Genomic DNA, 17,995 nt, shown 5'->3' with positions numbered 1-17,995 from the left:
AACTTTAAATAGTTCTTGTTTTTGGCTTTGGGTTTCACCTGTGAAAACTGTATTTGCTGCTAAGCAAACATGAAGACCAGAGAGCTGTAAATGGGAGAAAAGCAAACCATTTTGAAGCTGAGAGAAGAGGGAAAATCGATCAGAGCTATTGCACAAACATTGGGCATAGCTAGTACAACAATTTGGAATGTACTGAAAAAGAAAGAAACTACTGGTGTACTGAGCAACAAACATCGAACAGGTCGGCCAAGGGTAACAACAGCAGTTGATGACAGAAACATTGTGAGAGCTGTGAAGAAACACCCAAAGACAACAGTCAGTGACATCACTGCCAAACTCCACAGGGCAGGGGTGAAGGTATCACAATCCACTGTTCGAAGAAGACTTTGAGAGAAGAAATATAGAGGCCATACCACAAGATGCAAACCACTCATCAGCAAAAAGAATCAGAAGGCTAGATTGGATTTTGCAAAGAAGTACAGAGCTCAGCCACAAAAGTTTTGGGACAAAGTTTTATGGACTGATGAGACCAAGATTAACCTCTACCAAAGTGATGGAAAGGCCAAAGTATGGAGAAAGAAAGGATCTGCTTATGATCCAAAACATACAAGCTCATCTGTGAAGCATGGTGGAGGTAATGTCATGGCTTGGGCTTGCATGGCTGCTTCTGGAACGGGCTCACTAGTCTTTATTGATGATGTAACTCATGATGGTAGCAGCAGAATGAATTCTGAAGTCTACAAAACCATTTTGTCTGGTAATTTACAGAAAAATACATCCAAACTAATTGGGAGAAGCTTCATCATGCAACAAGACAATGACCCAAAACACACTGCCAACACAACAAAGGACTTCATCAGGGGGAAAAAGTGGAAGGTCTTGGACTGGCCAAGTCAATCACTGGACCTTAACCCAATAGAGCATGCATTTTACCTCCTGAAGAGGAGACTGAAGGGAGAAACCCTCAGAAACAAACAACAACTGAAAGAGGCTGCAGTAAAGGCCTGGAACAGCATTTCAAATGAAGAATGCAACAGCCTGGTGAAGTCAATGGGTCGCAGGCTCAATGCAGTTATTGCAAGTAAGGGTTATGCCACCAAATATTAAATGTTATTCACTTTAAGTTAATTTAATAATGTCTGTTCCAATACTTTTGGTCACTTGAAAAGTGGGTGGGTTCAAAGAAAAGGTGCTCTGTCCTGAGTTGTTTAACACATCTAGATGTAAATACCATGAAATACAAGCTGGAATTCTGAACTTTTGTCTCATATTCATCTTTTGATCTGAAACCCAAATGTCTTCAGTGTACAAAAAAACAAAGGAATTGACCTTGCCGTTCCAATACTTTTGGAGGGGACTGTACATACATAAAACAAACTACACCTGAAATGTAGCCAGGGCCGGTTCTGCCCTAATCTGGACCCGGGTGCAACATCGCGCAACCCCCCCCCAAAAAAAAAAAAAAAACCACCAGTCTAAATCAGGACAACCATCACATAACTATAACTATAAACATTTTATATCAACTATTTTAACTAAGTGGGCTATAATAAATAAGCCTGCAGGCAGCCACGGCGGGCTGCCTCAGAAAAGTAACCATTCAATGACACAACTGAAGGCCTGCAGCCACAGCGGGCTGCCTTAAAAAGTAACCATTTGTCCTACCTTAAAACTCGTTTTGCATTTTCTGCCTCCTTTTTTGTATTTTCAACCCTCCGTTTATTTTCTTTCCTTTTCTGAAAACCCGATTTGTGTCCAGACATTTTGTTCTGCTACCAACGAACTAACTCGTCAGGTCTCATCTCTCGAGTCCGCGATGATTCCCGTGGGAAGGGCAACAATTGATACATTTTTACAAACAGCCAATAGGGAGGTTGCATCGTTCAGGCTCTTCTTTGCTCAGACACTCAGTAATGGAGACGTGATAGTAGTCCACCTTCCTGCTCTCTCCATTCAGTCAGCGAACGTCACACAGGAAGTGAACCCCAGCAGGTCATAGAAACTTGCGCAGGAGAAGAATGGCTTTTTTATTTGTAGGCTACGGAAACTTTGAGGAACGAAATAAAAACCGGTATTAACCGGTTACCATTATTTTTAATAAGCGTTTCTGTTCCGGAACATAAAAAATAATAAAGTTTCTGGTTTCATTTCTGTTCCATGTGAAATAGAAAAAGTTCCCGGTTTTCGTTCCTTGAACCGGTTCAAAGCCCTGTACTTAACACAAATAAACTGGTTAGTTAACACAATTCACTTGCAATGGAAGAAAATGTCTGTGTGTAATCGAGTTCAGGTTTCCTTTGGTCCATTCATTTCAGTTCAACTTTGTCCCTTTGTTGTAGTCAGTTCAGCTAGTTTTAGTCAGATAGGGTAGTCTCAAGTCAGTTTCAGTCCAGTGTTTTCTTGGGCATGTCAAAAGAGAAGTGGTCAAATAGTATGTCATTGTGGGGCTTTAACAATCCTACCACACTGCTGTATCCAAATGATGAATGAAGAAATGGGGGTCTCCTCGTCAGGTGAAAGGTGATCTCACCCAACTCCTTGGGGTAAGGAATCTGGTTCAGTTCTGGATCGCCATCCCTTTCGTCAAGGAGAATCCAAAATCTATTTCCAGGGAATCTCAAAAACCTAGCCTATGCAAAAACAAGGCTATTACTGTATTGACTCATGAAATCTTTTATGGCCATAATGAAGATCACATCAAAATTCTCAAAAACTACTGTAACACAATAGAGGGGCGGCTACAATTATCGACACCTTAATGATCTTTTGGCCATTGCAAAAGTAGAAAAGACTTTCAATATGTAAATTGTGCATGAATAATTACTCAAACTTCCACTTGGAAAAAAAATTAGTTGATTCCCGATTACTTAGCGTATCAGATCACGTGACACTGCTCCACAAGTATTGACACCTTTGTCCACAGTTATCGACACCGTTCCACAATTATTGACACCCAGATTATTATTTATAAAAAATAATAATAATCAGTATGTTATTAAGTTAACAAAACATAGTTTTTATTAAAAATTTGTTTTACATAGACTTATATTTAGTACAAAATATATTTTAAATAAATATATCAATGTCGGCACTTGGGTAATTAAATGAGGAAGTAATTCTAATGTTTGTAAACAAATGTAAATGATAATGTTTAACCTGTGTAAGAAAATCTTTGTTCCACTTTTTACCCACTTTCTAAGTATTTTCGTAGATCACATTTTGTTAATCATTCATTGTTGTTTGTATTAATTTCTAGTTTTGTAGTTTACCAATAATTCAAACAATGCTCTAATTTGTTGCAATTAGATTCAGATTGGTGGAGCTTCACTTATATTTTCAAACAAGTGATTTTTTTTTAATTGAGATTTTAAATTCACAACGAAAAATATAAAATGTCTACTGATATTGTAATATGTGGTTGATATTTGCAACAAACTGTAAAATAAAACCAAAAAACAAACAAATTTTCTGAATGGAATAGAAAAATCTGAATATTTCAAGCATGTAATTTTTTTATATTCTAGGAATTTAATTCTGGTCTAATTCTATTCTTGCAAAAGGATTCCAAATACTCTATAAGCATTCCATTCTGTTACGAATAAAAATAATTATCATACATCATAGCACTTTTATTTTTTTAACGTACTTCATCTACTTCAACAATGTTACACAAAGATCGATCCATAACAGTTGTAAATGTCACTTCATTCCACAGGGTGTCGAAAATGGTGGACACTGGTGAAAGTGATCACTATTATCGACACCTCACGTGACTTCTCAAATGCGCGTTTAGATACAAAATGGTGACTGTCAAATGAAAGAGTAAGAAACAAAGTAGGTTTCGACAAGGAGATGAAATAATGGTGAATTTGATCAATAAAAACATGTCCATGATCTTTCCACCATGCTTACCTGCGATGATAATGTCTGGGTTTTTCTCAACTTGCTGATCATGCAAAAAAAAAAAATTCGATCTCAGGTAACGAGCTGTGTCATCAGATGACAAAATCAAAGGGCGAGAGGGGTCTTCCAGTTGATTAATTAACCAATAATAACTGTTGTAACTGAACTTCACCTTTATAAAATTGTTTTTTATTGGTAAATCCAAAAAGGTGTCAATAAATATGGATTGTTGATAATTGTAGCCGCTGCTCTATATTATATAAACACATCCACAAAAAAATACACAATATGTGTTTTATTTATTTATTTATTTATTTATTTATTAGGGTGGTCCCAAAATTTTTTTTTAGGATTTTGTTACGACCACCTTACCTTTTTTTTTACATTGCCTGAAAGAAGTTATTGTGTGAAATTTGGTTAAGATTGAACAATGTTTAGAGGTGCCACAAAGCCATTAAAGTTTTCACTCAAGACACAATATAAAATAATGTGGCTTATTAACTGTTTCATATTAATACAAACAATACAGTAATATAACTTCCTGTGTTCAAAGTAACAATAGCTATTACTTGTCTGTGATTTTCTAAACCCTTCGGTATTATGGTATCTTGTGGAGATAAAAGAACACACCAAGGACTTCCCTAGCAGAAGGAAGCTTTCTCCCAGACAGTTCCTTGGAAGTTGGACCAATTAACCAAACATAATTGTCCTTTCTGGTTTTGTGCTTTGCACCACCAGTACTACTTGTATTACTGTTGCTAGCCATCTGAAAAACATAGAAAGAAAAACATTCACAACTTCATCAGCATATTACAATCAGTGCTCATTGTTTAAGAACCCCTTAGTGCATGAAAGTTAACCTTCTATCAGTCTATAAACTCTTCCTGCCTCTTCTTTTTCATAGAAGTGGCATATTCCCTCTAGAACTGTGACTTTTTGGGGGTTTGAGGTCTTCTCTGCAACAGTCTACACACCAACTAATGTTAATGGCTTAACCCGATTTGCAACCTCGTGTGGCACCTCTAAATATTAACCAATTTTTCTGAAATTTTGCTTGTTGCCTTCTTTTAGCCTATGTAAAAAAATGGTAGGGTGGTCAGAATGTTTTGGTAAAAAAAATTTTCCCATACATTTTGGGACCACCCTAATATATTGGTGGTGTAGTGGTTAACGCTGTCGCCTAACAGCAAGAAGGTCCAGGTTCAAGCCCCGTGGCCGGCGAGGGCCTTTCTGTGTGGAGTTTGCATGTTCTCCCCGTGTCCACGTGGGTTTCCTCCGGGTGCTCCGGTTTCCCCCACAGTCCAAAGACATGCAGGTTAGGTTAACTGGTGACTCTAAATTGACCGTAGGTGTGAATGGTTGTCTGTGTCTATGTGTCAGCCCTGTGATGACCTGGCGACTTGTCCAGGGTGCACCCCGCCTTTCACCTGTAGTCAGCTGGGATAGGCTCCAGCTTGCCTGTGACCCTGTAGAACAGGATAAAGCAGCTAGAGATAATGAGATGAGATATATATATATGTGTGTGTGTGTGTGTGTGTGTGTGTCTAACCCAGTATAGAATTGGGCTCTATAGTTATACCTTATCCAGTAAATTATTTCATGTGATTATTTCCTCTTTTCTTTCATGGACAAAAATTCAGAAAGTGTATCATTCTATTAGAGCTGCAACTAAAACTTATGGTTGAAACCCTGTTCAAAATTGTGCTTTGTAACATTATTTCCCTGACAATATCACTTTCTATTCACTAAGTAATGTGTCAAAGTATTTTCACTAAAACTTGGTTCTTATTGGTTGTATCAGCCAATGCAGACTTCTGACTGGGGGAGGGCATTGAGTCCTGCCCTTTCCAGGTCGAAGTTGATGGAAGTAGGAAAGAAAAAAATCCCAACATGAGCAGAGAAAAAAAAACGACATGAGCGGATGAATGTTAGTCTATTTAAGATAGAAACGAGCTGTAATTAAAGAAGTTGGTAGTGGATAACTTGCTAAACAGACTTTGAGATGACACTTGTGCAAAGAGAGATGGGATTAAAAGATCTGTGCACCAGGAGTTAAACACTTTTGGCAGCATCTTGGTGAGTGTAACTGTGTTTAGCTAGCATGGCTAACTATAGCGGCCATGTTGTTCTGTCGACACGAGGCGCTACAGAAAGCTTGTACTTTCTGTGCTGATATGTGACCTTTGTTATATTTACTGCTGTGATATTGAGTGTTAAGGCTTGAGTTAAAGCTGCATATTTCTGCAATAATAACCTCATCTCATTATCTCTAGCTGCTTTATCCTGTTCTACAGGGTCGCAGGCAAGCTGGAGCCTTTCCCAGCTGACTACGGGCGAAAGGCGGGGTACACCCTGGACAAGTCGCCAGGTCATCACAGGGCTGACACATAGACACAGACAACCATTCACACTCACATTCACACCTACAGTCAATTTAGAGTCACCAGTTAACCCAGCGGTTCCCAAAGTGGGGGTCGCGACCCCTTTGGGGGTCACGGAGGGACTCCAGGGGGGTCGCGGAGAGACGGGACTGTTTGCATAACACAGAAAAAAAACCGAGCATTGGAATGTTTTGAATGGCGTCGGAATGTTGGTAATGCGTCAGTGTATAGCTGCCACAGTCATTAGAATTCAATTGCTCCCTTTCACTCAGTAATCGCGCTCCGCCCTTGAATATTAATTCCATTCAATTTATGCTAAACCGCCAATCTGTTGGATTGCTCTGATATTGTTGTTGTTATTAGCAAACCCTCCTCCTGTGAATACAAACTGTATAAAACAGGTCCCTATTTTGAGATTCAGAACAAAACATCGGACAGCGACTTTATGACATGGACAAGTTTCTACGCGTGCTTCCTACAAAACGCAAGGCTGCTGCACAGGACGAGTTCCCATCAAATCAAATCAAGTTTATTTGTATAGCGCTTTTAACAATAAACATTGTCGCAAAGCAGCTTTACAGAATTTAAACGACTTAAAACATGAGCTAATTTTATCCCTAATCTATGCCCAATGAGCAAGCCTGTGGCAAGGAAAAACTCCCTCAGACGACATGAGGAAGAAACCTCGAGAGGAACCAGACTCAAAAGGGAACTCATTTGGGCAACAACAGACAGCCTGACTATAATATTAACAGTTTTAACAGGTATAACCCTCAACTGTCCTCATGGGGCCGTCCTTCACAGGAGTGGTGCAATAAAACTCCGACCAGACACAGGGCACCAGGATGGATCAAGCAGGTCCGAGGGGCAGAAGAGGCCAGCATCTCAATCCCAGGATCAACATGTAACTCAGAGGGACAGATTGGGGGGGGAGGGGGTGGAAGAGAGAGAGAAAGAAAACACGTTGTTAGGTATGCCCTAAAAATGTCAAGTATTAAATCTGTGTGGTAGGCTCGCAGAGACGAGAGTCTTTACATCAGGCATAACACACAACAATGGCATGTTAATATGGTAAAATATATCATGACCTGCTCTGGCTGGATGCTTGATAGGGTGATGTGAGCACACTCCTCAGCAATGATGAGATGCAGATGGGACCCTTAGGGCTGGCCAAGACAATTCAGTTACATTTCACCGGGTCTGGGACATGCGACAGAATGTCTGACGGCCGATTCCCTGCAGGCTACGATAGCCAGTCGAGGTCTCCACCCTCTCCACCAAAAGATTTCCTGTTGACTCCATGTAACTCAGAGGGACAGATTTGGAGTGGGGGGGAGGGAAAGAAAACACAGGTGGTTAGGTATGCCCAATGTCACCTGAATAAGTAGGAACAGTATACATATTGCATCGAGTACAAGCAGGGACTCTGGCAACTAACTATGACAGCATAACTAAAAGTAGAGAGCCAGAAGGTAACACAGGCATGAGGGAGCCCCGGGACATAAAGCAGCCAGCCACTACACCGTCAACAAACTCGAGTGAGCAAGCGAGTGGGGACTGACAGCATCCATACATCCCAGTTTACCAAAACACTGTCTGAGGACCCTCCAGATCTACTCCTTTACCTCATAAACACCATTAACAAAAGGCTTGACTAAACAGATGTTTTCAGCCTAGACTTAAATGCTGAGACTGTGTCTGATTCCCGAACATTACTTGGAAGGCTGTTCCATAACAGTGGGGCTTTGTAAGAAAAGGCTCTGCCCCCTGATGTAGCCTTCACTATACGAGGTACCAGCAGATAACTTGCACAGTTTGATCTAAGTAGGCGTGGTGGGTCATAGAGGAGCAGAAGTTCACTGAGGTACTGTGGTGCGAGACCATTTAGTGCTTTAAAGGTCAATAGTAGTATTTTATAATCAATACGAAATTTGATTGGGAGCCAATGCAGTGTGGATAAGACAGGCGTGATGTGGTCATATTTTCTAGTTCTAGTAAGGACTCTTGCTGCTGCATTTTGAACTAACTGGAGCTTGTTTATGCACTTATTGGAACATCCAGACAGTAAGGCATTACAATAATCCAACCTGGAGGTAACGAAAGCATGGACTAGTTTTTCTGCATCATGCAATGACATTAAATTTCTTATCTTTGCAATATTTCTGAGATGAAAGAAAGCTATCCGGGTGATGTTATCAATGTGAGTTTCGAATGAAAGACTGGGGTCAATAATCACTCCGAGGTCTTTTACTGCTGCACGTGAAGAAACAGAAAGGCCATCCAGAGTTACTGTGTAATCAGAAAACTTACTTCTAGCTGTATGTGGTCCTAGCACAAGTACTTCAGTCTTGTCAGAGTTAAGCAGAAGGAAATTAATAAGCATCCAGTGTCTAATGTCCTTAACACATTCCTCAGTTCTATTAAGCTGGTGTCTCTCATCAGGTTTTGCAGAGACATACAACTGTGTGTCATCAGCATAACAGTGGAAACTAATAAAATGTTTACGAATAATATCGCCCAGAGGTAACATGTATAGAGAAAAAAGCAGTGGACCCAAGACAGAACCTTGTGGAACACCAAACTTTACCTCGGTACGTCTGGAAATATCACCATTTATATCAACATACTGATAACGATCAGTTAGATAAGACCTGAGCCAGGAGAGGGCCATTCCCTTAACTCCCACAATATTTTCTAGTCTATCCAGAAGAATGGAATGATCAATGGTATCAAATGCTGCACTAAGGTCAAGCAACACAAGTAGCGAGACACAGCCCTGATCAGACGCCAACAGTAGGTCGTTTACTACTTTAACCAGTGCTGTCTCTGTGCTATGATGAGGTCTAAATCCTGACTGATACATTTCATGGATGTTATTCCTATGTAAATATGAGCATAACTGCTGTGCCACAGCTTTTTCAAGGATCTTGGAGATAAAGGAGAGGTTTGATATTGGCCGATAATTGGACAGCTGACAGGGATCAAGGTCAGGTTTTTTAATCAGGGGTTTGATAACTGCTAGTTTAAAGGATTTGGGTACATAGCCAGTCATAAGAGAAGAATTTATTATTTTTAGAAGCGGTTCAATTACTCCAGGCATTATCTGTTTGAATAGATGTGTCGGTAAGGGATCTAGTACGCAAGTTGAGGCTTTTGATGTAGAGATTAATGAAAGTAATTCAGTTTCTTTTAGGGGAGTAAAACATTCTAACTGATGATCTGATAGTTATATTGTTAATTACAAGGTCACTTTCATTGTCTAACCTTAAATTAGTAGTTTGAATTTTTTGTCGGATATTCTCAATTTTGTCATTAAAATAATTAATGAAGTCGTTGCTACTACATACTGCAGGTGTGCATGTGTTGATAGTGGACTTATTCCTGGTTAATTTTGCTACAGTATTAAATAGGAATCTAGGATTATTTTTGTTATCTTCTATTAGGGAGGAGAAATATGTTGATCTCGCAGCACTAAGAGCTTTTCTATACTTCAGGAAGCTCTCCTTCCAAGCTAATTTGAACACTACCAATTTTGTTTGACGCCATTTACGTTCCAATTTTCGAGTGGTCTGTTTTAATGTGCGAGTGTCATCATTATACCAGGGTGCTAATTTTTTGTCTCTGACCATTTTCCTTTTTAGAGGAGCTACATTATCTAAAGTATGGCGGAATGTTGACTCTAAGCATTCAGTTGCCTGATCAAGTTCTGCAGGGGCTGACAGTGACCCAATCAAAGTTGACAGCTCTGGGAGATCATTTATAAAGCTCTGTGCAGTAGTTGACGTGAAAGTACGTTTAATACAGTAGCGTGGTGAGGTGCATATATTATTACTCAGACATATTTTGAATGAGATGAGACAATGATCTGAGAACTTCAGACTGTGGAAGTATGACTATATTGTCTACGTTTAATCTGAATGTTAGTATTAGATCAAGGGTGTGACCACCATTATGGGTCGGTCCTATGACATTCTGCTTAATCCCGACTGAATCTAAGATGGACGCAAACGCTGTTTTTAAAGGGTCTTCTGGGTTATCGAAGTGAATATTAAAATCTCCGACAACTAAAGCTTTGTCTAAGGGAATAACCAGATCTGAGATAAAATCTGCAAATTCAGAAAGAAACTCAGAATATGGCCCCGGGTGCCTGTAAATAATAAGCAATGGAATTAACTGGGTAGACTTATTTTTCGAGGCTACATACATTATATGAGTATGAAGAACTTCAAATGTATTAAATTTATAACCAGGTTTGTGTGTTACACCTAGATAATCGTTATAAATAACCGCGACGCCTCCTCCTCTGCCAGTTAGACGAGGCTGGTGTATATAACTGTATCCAGGAGGACTCGCTTCATTTAATGCTATATATTCATTTGGCTTAATCCATGTTTCTTTTAAACACAGTACATTAAACTCCTGATCAGTAATGAGTTCATTAACCATTAGCGCTTTAGATGTAAGAGATCTAATATTTAATAGCCCCACCTTTAGATCAAAGGTGCTGACAGCAGCTGTACAGTCAGTATGATCTAATTTTATATTGATTAGGTTACTGGAACAAACTTTCTCTGAAAATTTCTACCTTTTTGTTGAGCTCGGGGAACAGACACAGTCTCGATGTAGTGGGCCCTGAGTGACGACTCTGTGCAGCTAGCAGACAGTTGGTTTAGCCTGTTCGTCTGCTCCCTGGCCTTGGCTCTGGATTGTCAGAAATTAACTAGGCCTGTTCTGAGACTATGACCTATGCTGCAGGAAATGAGAGCAGCACCTTCCCGAGTGGGATGGATACCGTCCTGCCCTAACAGGCCAGCAGTGCCCTCAAAATTAGCCCAATTATCTATAAAGCCCACACTGTTTTCAGAGCACCACCTGGACAGCCAGCAGTTCAGCGACCATAACCTGCTGTAAGCTACATCGCCACGCCGCATTGGGATGGGGCCAGAGCATACTCCAGCATCGGACATCGCCTTCGCTAATTTAAACACCTCTACAAAGTTACTCTTAGTAACCTCAGACTGACGAAGGCGTATATCATTAGCTCCTGCATGGATAACTATCTTTGAGAACCTGTGCTTGCCTAGGACCCTAAGATTACCTGCTATGTCTGGCGCCCTGGCTCCCGGTATACACCTGACTAAAGCTGCTGGTGCCCCTAAAGGCTGAGCTAATTTCATGTGCCATATGATAGAGTCCACTATAACCAGAGCTCTTTCAGGTTTCTCAATGGGTGCATCACTAAGGAGAGCAAACCTGTTCGACACGTGACGCGGAGAGGAGTGGTGCTCCCGTGGGCGAGCCTCAGCGGTAGCTTTGGCTCTACGCTTATGCTGCCGAGCCATCACCCATTCGCCCCGCTGTAAGGGCTCTAATGCCGGAGTTGGGGGATTGCTAACTCCGCCTAGGGCGTCCAGACTTTCCCTAACAGAAACTACACTGTTCTCACGCTCACTAACCTGTTCTAAAGGCTGGACACGCGCTTCTAGCACTGTAATCTTCTCCGTCAGAGAGCTAACTAATCTGCACTTATCACAAGTAAAGCTAATAGAGCTATCGCTAGTGACGGAGGAAGAATGACTAAACATCCTGCACTCAGCACACTGAACAGGCTGAAGGTGTGCCATGATGAAAAGATTCACGTACCTTAAATGAAGATCTGTTGATATTAAAGCAGATCAGATGTGGATGGCCTCCGCTTGTGGTCTTTACACAGGAGGAGAGAAAAAGAAAGCTTCCGGTCTCAGCGTTCTTCCGAAAAAAGAGAGAAAAAAACCGGGGAAAAAAAAACGGAAAAAGGAAAGCAAAAGTGAAAAGTACAAAAATGAAAGCGACAGTACAATAAAAATGAAGAGGATACTGGAAATTTATTTGTAGAAAAAAGTTAAAAAAGGATTAGTAATTAACGCCGGCACTCGCGGGAAAAAGGGCTCGGCGCGAACAACTCAGGAAGCAGGAAGTCGCACTTCGGCAGCGAAAAAGATAAGGCGGTATGATGATGCATACATCGAAATGGGCTTTACGAGCACATTGGTGGGTGGTGAGGAACGACCGCAGTGTGTTCTCTGTCTGAAGGTCCTGGCGACAGAAAGTTTAAAGCCAAACAAGCTGAAGCGTCACCTGGACACGGCACACCCCGAGCACAAGGACAAGCCGGTTGAATTCTTTCGGCGGAAACTTTTTAACTTTCAGGCACAACGAGTGAACTTCACTAAAGTTGCGTCTGTCAATGCCCAGCTCGCCTCCTACAAAGTGGCCTACCTCCTTGCGCAGAGCAAGAAGCCACACACAGAAGCGGAGGAGGTGATCCTGCCCTGTGCCATTGAAATGGTGAGGACCATGGTCGACGAGGCAACAGCAAACAAGTTACGGGCGATCCCCCTCTCAAATAATACGATTGGAAGACGCATACATGACATCGCTGACGACATTGAGGAGCAGCTCACCGACCGAGTACGTGCAAGCACCCGTTTGCTCTGCAGGTCGACGAAGCCACTGACAGCAACCGAGACTGTTTATTAATCACGTACATCCGTTTCGTTGATACAGAGGACATGAGAGAGGATCTGCTATTCTGCAAGGAGGTGAAAACATGAGCCACTGCTGATTAACTGTTCCGAGTGATTGACACTTATTTGTAAGAGGCAAAATTGAAGTGGGAGTGCTGTGTTGGAGTGTGTACGGACGGGGCTCAGGCTATGGCTGGGAAGCGCAGTGGGCTACAAGCGCTCATAAAGCGTGTGTCCCCCAATGTGCAGTGGACCCACTGTATGATTCACCGAGAAGCGTTGGCATCGAAGCAGCTGAGTCCCGAACTGAACAAGGTGATGACGGACGTAATCGCCACTGTCAATTATATCAAAACGCGCCCTGTTAAAGCTCGACTCTTTGCTGCTCTCTGTGAAGAAATGGGCTCCAAACACACGGCAGTTCTGTTTCACAGCGAAGCGCGATGGCTGTCACGTGGGAAGGTATTGAACAGGGTGTTTGAGCTGCGAGAAGAGATACGGATTTTTCTCGAGGAGGAGAATCATGCACTGGCACTCTGTTACAACGACGAACGGTTCCTGATGACAGTTGCCTACCTCAGTGACATTTTCCAAAAACTGAACGAACTGAATCTGCAAATGCAAGGACCCAACACCCATCTCCCTCAGCTTGTCACTAAAATGCAGTCATTTACAAGGAAATTGGAACTGTGGGGAAAGATGATTGAGGAGGGAACAACAGATTGCTTTCAGAACTTGCATTCATTTCTCCATAACACCAACAGTCACAACACAATCATGCCATGCATTCGTTCACACATTTTTGCCCTCCAACAACATTTTCAGAGGTACTTTCCTGTTATGGATTTGGCACACTATGAATGGATCACAGACCCCTTCAATACAAGGCCATCTGCTCATCTCGGTGTTACTGAACAGGAACAGTTCATTGATGTGACCTCAGATATAGGATACAAACAGCAGTTTAGGGCCAAGTCACTGTCTGCCTTTTGGATTGGGGTGGAAAAAGACTACCCACTGTTGGGTGGAAAGGCTGTCAAATCAAATCAAGTTTATTTGTACAGCGCTTTTAACAATAAACATTGTCGCAAAGCAGCTTTACAGAATTTGAACGACTTAAAACATGAGCTAATTTTATCCCTAATCTATCCCCAATGAGCAAGCCTGTGGCGACGGTGGCAAGGAAAAACTCCCTCAGACGACATGAGGAAGAAACCTCGAGAGGAACCAGACTCAAAAGGGAACCCATCCTCATTTGGGCAACATCAGACAGCCTGACTATAATATTAACAGTTTTAACAGGTATAACCCTCAACTGTCCTCATGGGGCCGTCCTTCACAGGAGTGGGGCGATAAAACTCCGACCAGACACAGGGCACCAGGATGGATCAAGCAGGTCCGAGGGGCAGAAGAGGCCAGCATCTCAATCCCAGGATCAACATGTAACTCAGAGGGACAGATGGGGGGGGGGGAGAGAGAGAGAGAGAGAGAGAAAGAAAACACGTTGTTAGGTATGCCCTAAAAATGACAAGTATTAAATCTGTGTGGTAGGCTCGCAGAGACGAGAGTCTTTACATCAGGCATGACGCACAATGGCATGTTAATACGGTAAAAAATATATCATGACCCTGCTCTGGCTGGATGCTTGATTGGGTGATGGGAGCACACTCCTCAGCAATGATGAGATGCAGATGGGACCCTTAGGCCTGACCAAGACAATTCAGTTACATTTCACCGGGTCTGGGACATGCGACAGAATGTCTGACGGCCGATTCCCTGCAGGCTACGATAGCCAGTCGAGGTCCCCACCGTCTCCACCAAAAGATTTCCTGTTGACTCCATGTAACTCAGAGGGACAGATTTGGGGTGGGGGGGGAGAGAAAGAAAACACAGGTGGTTAGGTATGCCCAATGTCACCTGAATAAGTAGGAACAGTATACATATTGCACCGAGTACAAGCAGGGACTCCGGCAACTAACTATGACAGCATAACTAAAAGGAGAGAGCCAGAAGGTAACACAGGCATGAGGGAGCCCCGGGACATAAAGCAGCCAGCCACTGCACCGTCAACAAACTCGAGTGAGCAAGCGAGTGGGGACTGACAGCATCCATACATCCCAGTTTACCAAAACACTCTATGTCTGAGGACCCTCCAGATCTACTCCTTTACCTCATAAACACCATTAACAAAAGGCTTGACTAAACAGATATGTTTTCAGCCTAGACTTAAATGCTGAGACTGTGTCTGATTCCCGAACATTACTTGGAAGGCTGTTCCATAACAGTGGGGCTTTGTAAGAAAAGGCTCTGCCCCCTGATGTAGCCTTCACTATACGAGGTACCAGCAGATAGCCTGCACCTTTTGATCTAAGTAGGCGTGGCGGGTCATAGAGGAGCAGAAGTTCACTCAGGTACTGTGGTGCGAGACCATTTAGTGCTTTAAAGGTCAATAGTAGTATTTTATAATCAATACAAAATTTGATTGGGAGCCAATGCAGTGTGGATAAGACAGGCATGATGTGGTCATATTTTCTAGTTCTAGTAAGGACTCTTGCTGCGGCATTTTGAACTAACTGGAGCTTGTTTATGCACTTATTGGAACATCCAGACAGTAAGGCATTACAATAATCCAACCTGGAGGTAACGAAAGCATGGACTAGTTTTTCTGCATCATGCAATGACATTAAATTTCTTATCTTTGCAATATTTCTGAGATGAAAGAAAGCTATCCGGGTGATGTTATCAATGTGAGTTTCGAATGAAAGACTGGGGTCAATAATCACTCCGAGGTCTTTTACTGCTGCACGTGAAGAAACAGAAAGGCCATCCAGAGTTACTGTGTAATCAGAAAACTTACTTCTAGCTGTATGTGGTCCTAGCACAAGTACTTCAGTCTTGTCAGAGTTAAGCAGAAGGAAATTTATAAGCATCCAGTGTCTAATGTCCTTAACACATTCCTCAATTTTATTAAGCTGGTGTCTCTCATCAGGTTTTGCAGAGACATACAACTGTGTGTCATCAGCATAACAGTGGAAACTAATACAATGTTTACGAATAATATCGCCCAGAGGTAACATATATAGAGAAAAAAGCAGTGGACCCAAGACAGAACCTTGTGGAACACCAAACTTTACCTCGGTACGTCTGGAAATATCACCATTTATATCGACATACTGATAACGATCAGTTAGATAAGACCTGAGCCAGGAGAGGGCCATTCCCTTAACTCCCACAACATTTTCTAGTCTATCCAGAAGAATGGAATGATCAATGGTATCAAATGCTGCACTAAGGTCAAGCAACACAAGTAGCGAGACACAGCCCTGATCAGACGCCAACAGTAGGTCGTTTACTACTTTAACCAGTGCTGTCTCTGTGCTATGATGAGGTCTAAATCCTGACTGATACATTTCATGGATGTTATTCCTATGTAAATATGAGCATAACTGCTGTGCCACAGCTTTTTCAAGGATCTTGGAGATAAAGGGGAGGTTTGATATTGGCCGATAATTGGACAGCTGACAGGGATCAAGGTCAGGTTTTTTAATCAGGGGTTTGATAACTGCTAGTTTAAATGATTTGGGTACATAGCCAATCATAAGAGAAGAATTTATTATTTTTAGAAGCGGTTCAATTACTCCAGGCATTATCTGTTTGAATAGATGTGTCGGTAAGGGATCTAGTACGCTGATGTAGAGATTAATGAAAGTAATTCAGTTTCTTTTAGGGGAGTAAAACATTCTAACTGATGATCTGATACAGTTATATTGTTAACTACAAGGTCACTTTCATTGTCTAACCTTAAATTAGTAGTTTGAATTTTTTGTCGGATATTCTCAATTTTGTCATTAAAAAAATTCATGAAGTCGTTGCTACTACATACTGCAGGTGTGCATGTGTTGATAGTGGACTTATTCCTGGTTAATTTTGCTACAGTATTAAATAGGAATCTAGGATTATTTTTGTTATCTTCTATTAGGGAGGAGAGATATGTTGATCTCGCAGCACTAAGAGCTTTTTTATACTTCAGGAAGCTCTCCTTCCACGCCAATTTGAACACTACCAATTTTGTTTGACGCCATTTACGTTCCAATTTTCGAGTGGTCTGTTTTAATGTGCGAGTGTCATCATTATACCAGGGTGCTAATTTTTTGTCTCTGACCATTTTCCTTTTTAGAGGAGCTACATTATCTAAAGTATGGCGGAATGTTGACTCTAAGCATTCAGTTGCCTGATCAAGTTCTGCAGGGGCTGACAGTGACCCAATCAAAGTTGACAGCTCTGGGAGATCATTTATAAAGCTCTGTGCAGTAGTTGACGTGAAAGTACGTTTAATACAGTAGCGTGGTGAGGTGCATATATTATTACTCAGACATATTTTGAATGAGATGAGACAATGATCTGAGAACTTCAGACTGTGGAAGTATGACTATATTGTCTACGTTTAATCTGAATGTTAGTATTAGATCAAGGGTGTGACCACCATTATGGGTCGGTCCTATGACATTCTGCTTAATCCCGACTGAATCTAAGATGGACGCAAACGCTGTTTTTAAAGGGTCTTCTGGGTTATCGAAGTGAATATTAAAATCTCCGACAACTAAAGCTTTGTCTAAGGAAATAACCAGATCTGAGAAAATCTGCAAATTCAGAAAGAAACTCAGAATATGGCCCCGGGTGCCTGTAAATAATAAGCAATGGAATTAACTGGGTAGACTTATTTTTCGAGGCTACATACATTATATGAGTATGAAGAACTTCAAATGTATTAAATTTATAACCAGGTTTGTGTGTTACACCTAGATAATCGTTATAAATAACCGCGACGCCTCCTCCTCTGCCAGTTAGACGAGGCTGGTGTATATAACTGTATCCAGGAGGACTCGCTTCATTTAATGCTATATATTCATTTGGCTTAATCCATGTTTCTGTTAAACACAGTACATTAAACTCCTGATCAGTAATGAGTTCATTAACCATTAGCGCTTTGGCTAATGGCCAGCTCATTAGGCTGTGGCCATACTCCTCCCTTTTGCCACATCCTACCTCTGTGAGGTGGGCTTTTCTGCAGTGGCCTCCATCAAGACCAAATACAGGGCAAAGTTGAACATTGAAAACGAACTAAGGGTGGCGATCTCACAGTTATCACCAAGATTTGAAAAACTCTGTACTGAAAAGCAAGCACACACAAGTCACTGAAAAAAT

Source organism: Neoarius graeffei, chromosome 2 (genome assembly GCF_027579695.1).
Source record: "Neoarius graeffei isolate fNeoGra1 chromosome 2, fNeoGra1.pri, whole genome shotgun sequence".
NCBI classification, from domain to species: Eukaryota; Metazoa; Chordata; class Actinopteri; order Siluriformes; family Ariidae; genus Neoarius; species Neoarius graeffei.
This window is presented reverse-complemented; position numbering follows the sequence as displayed.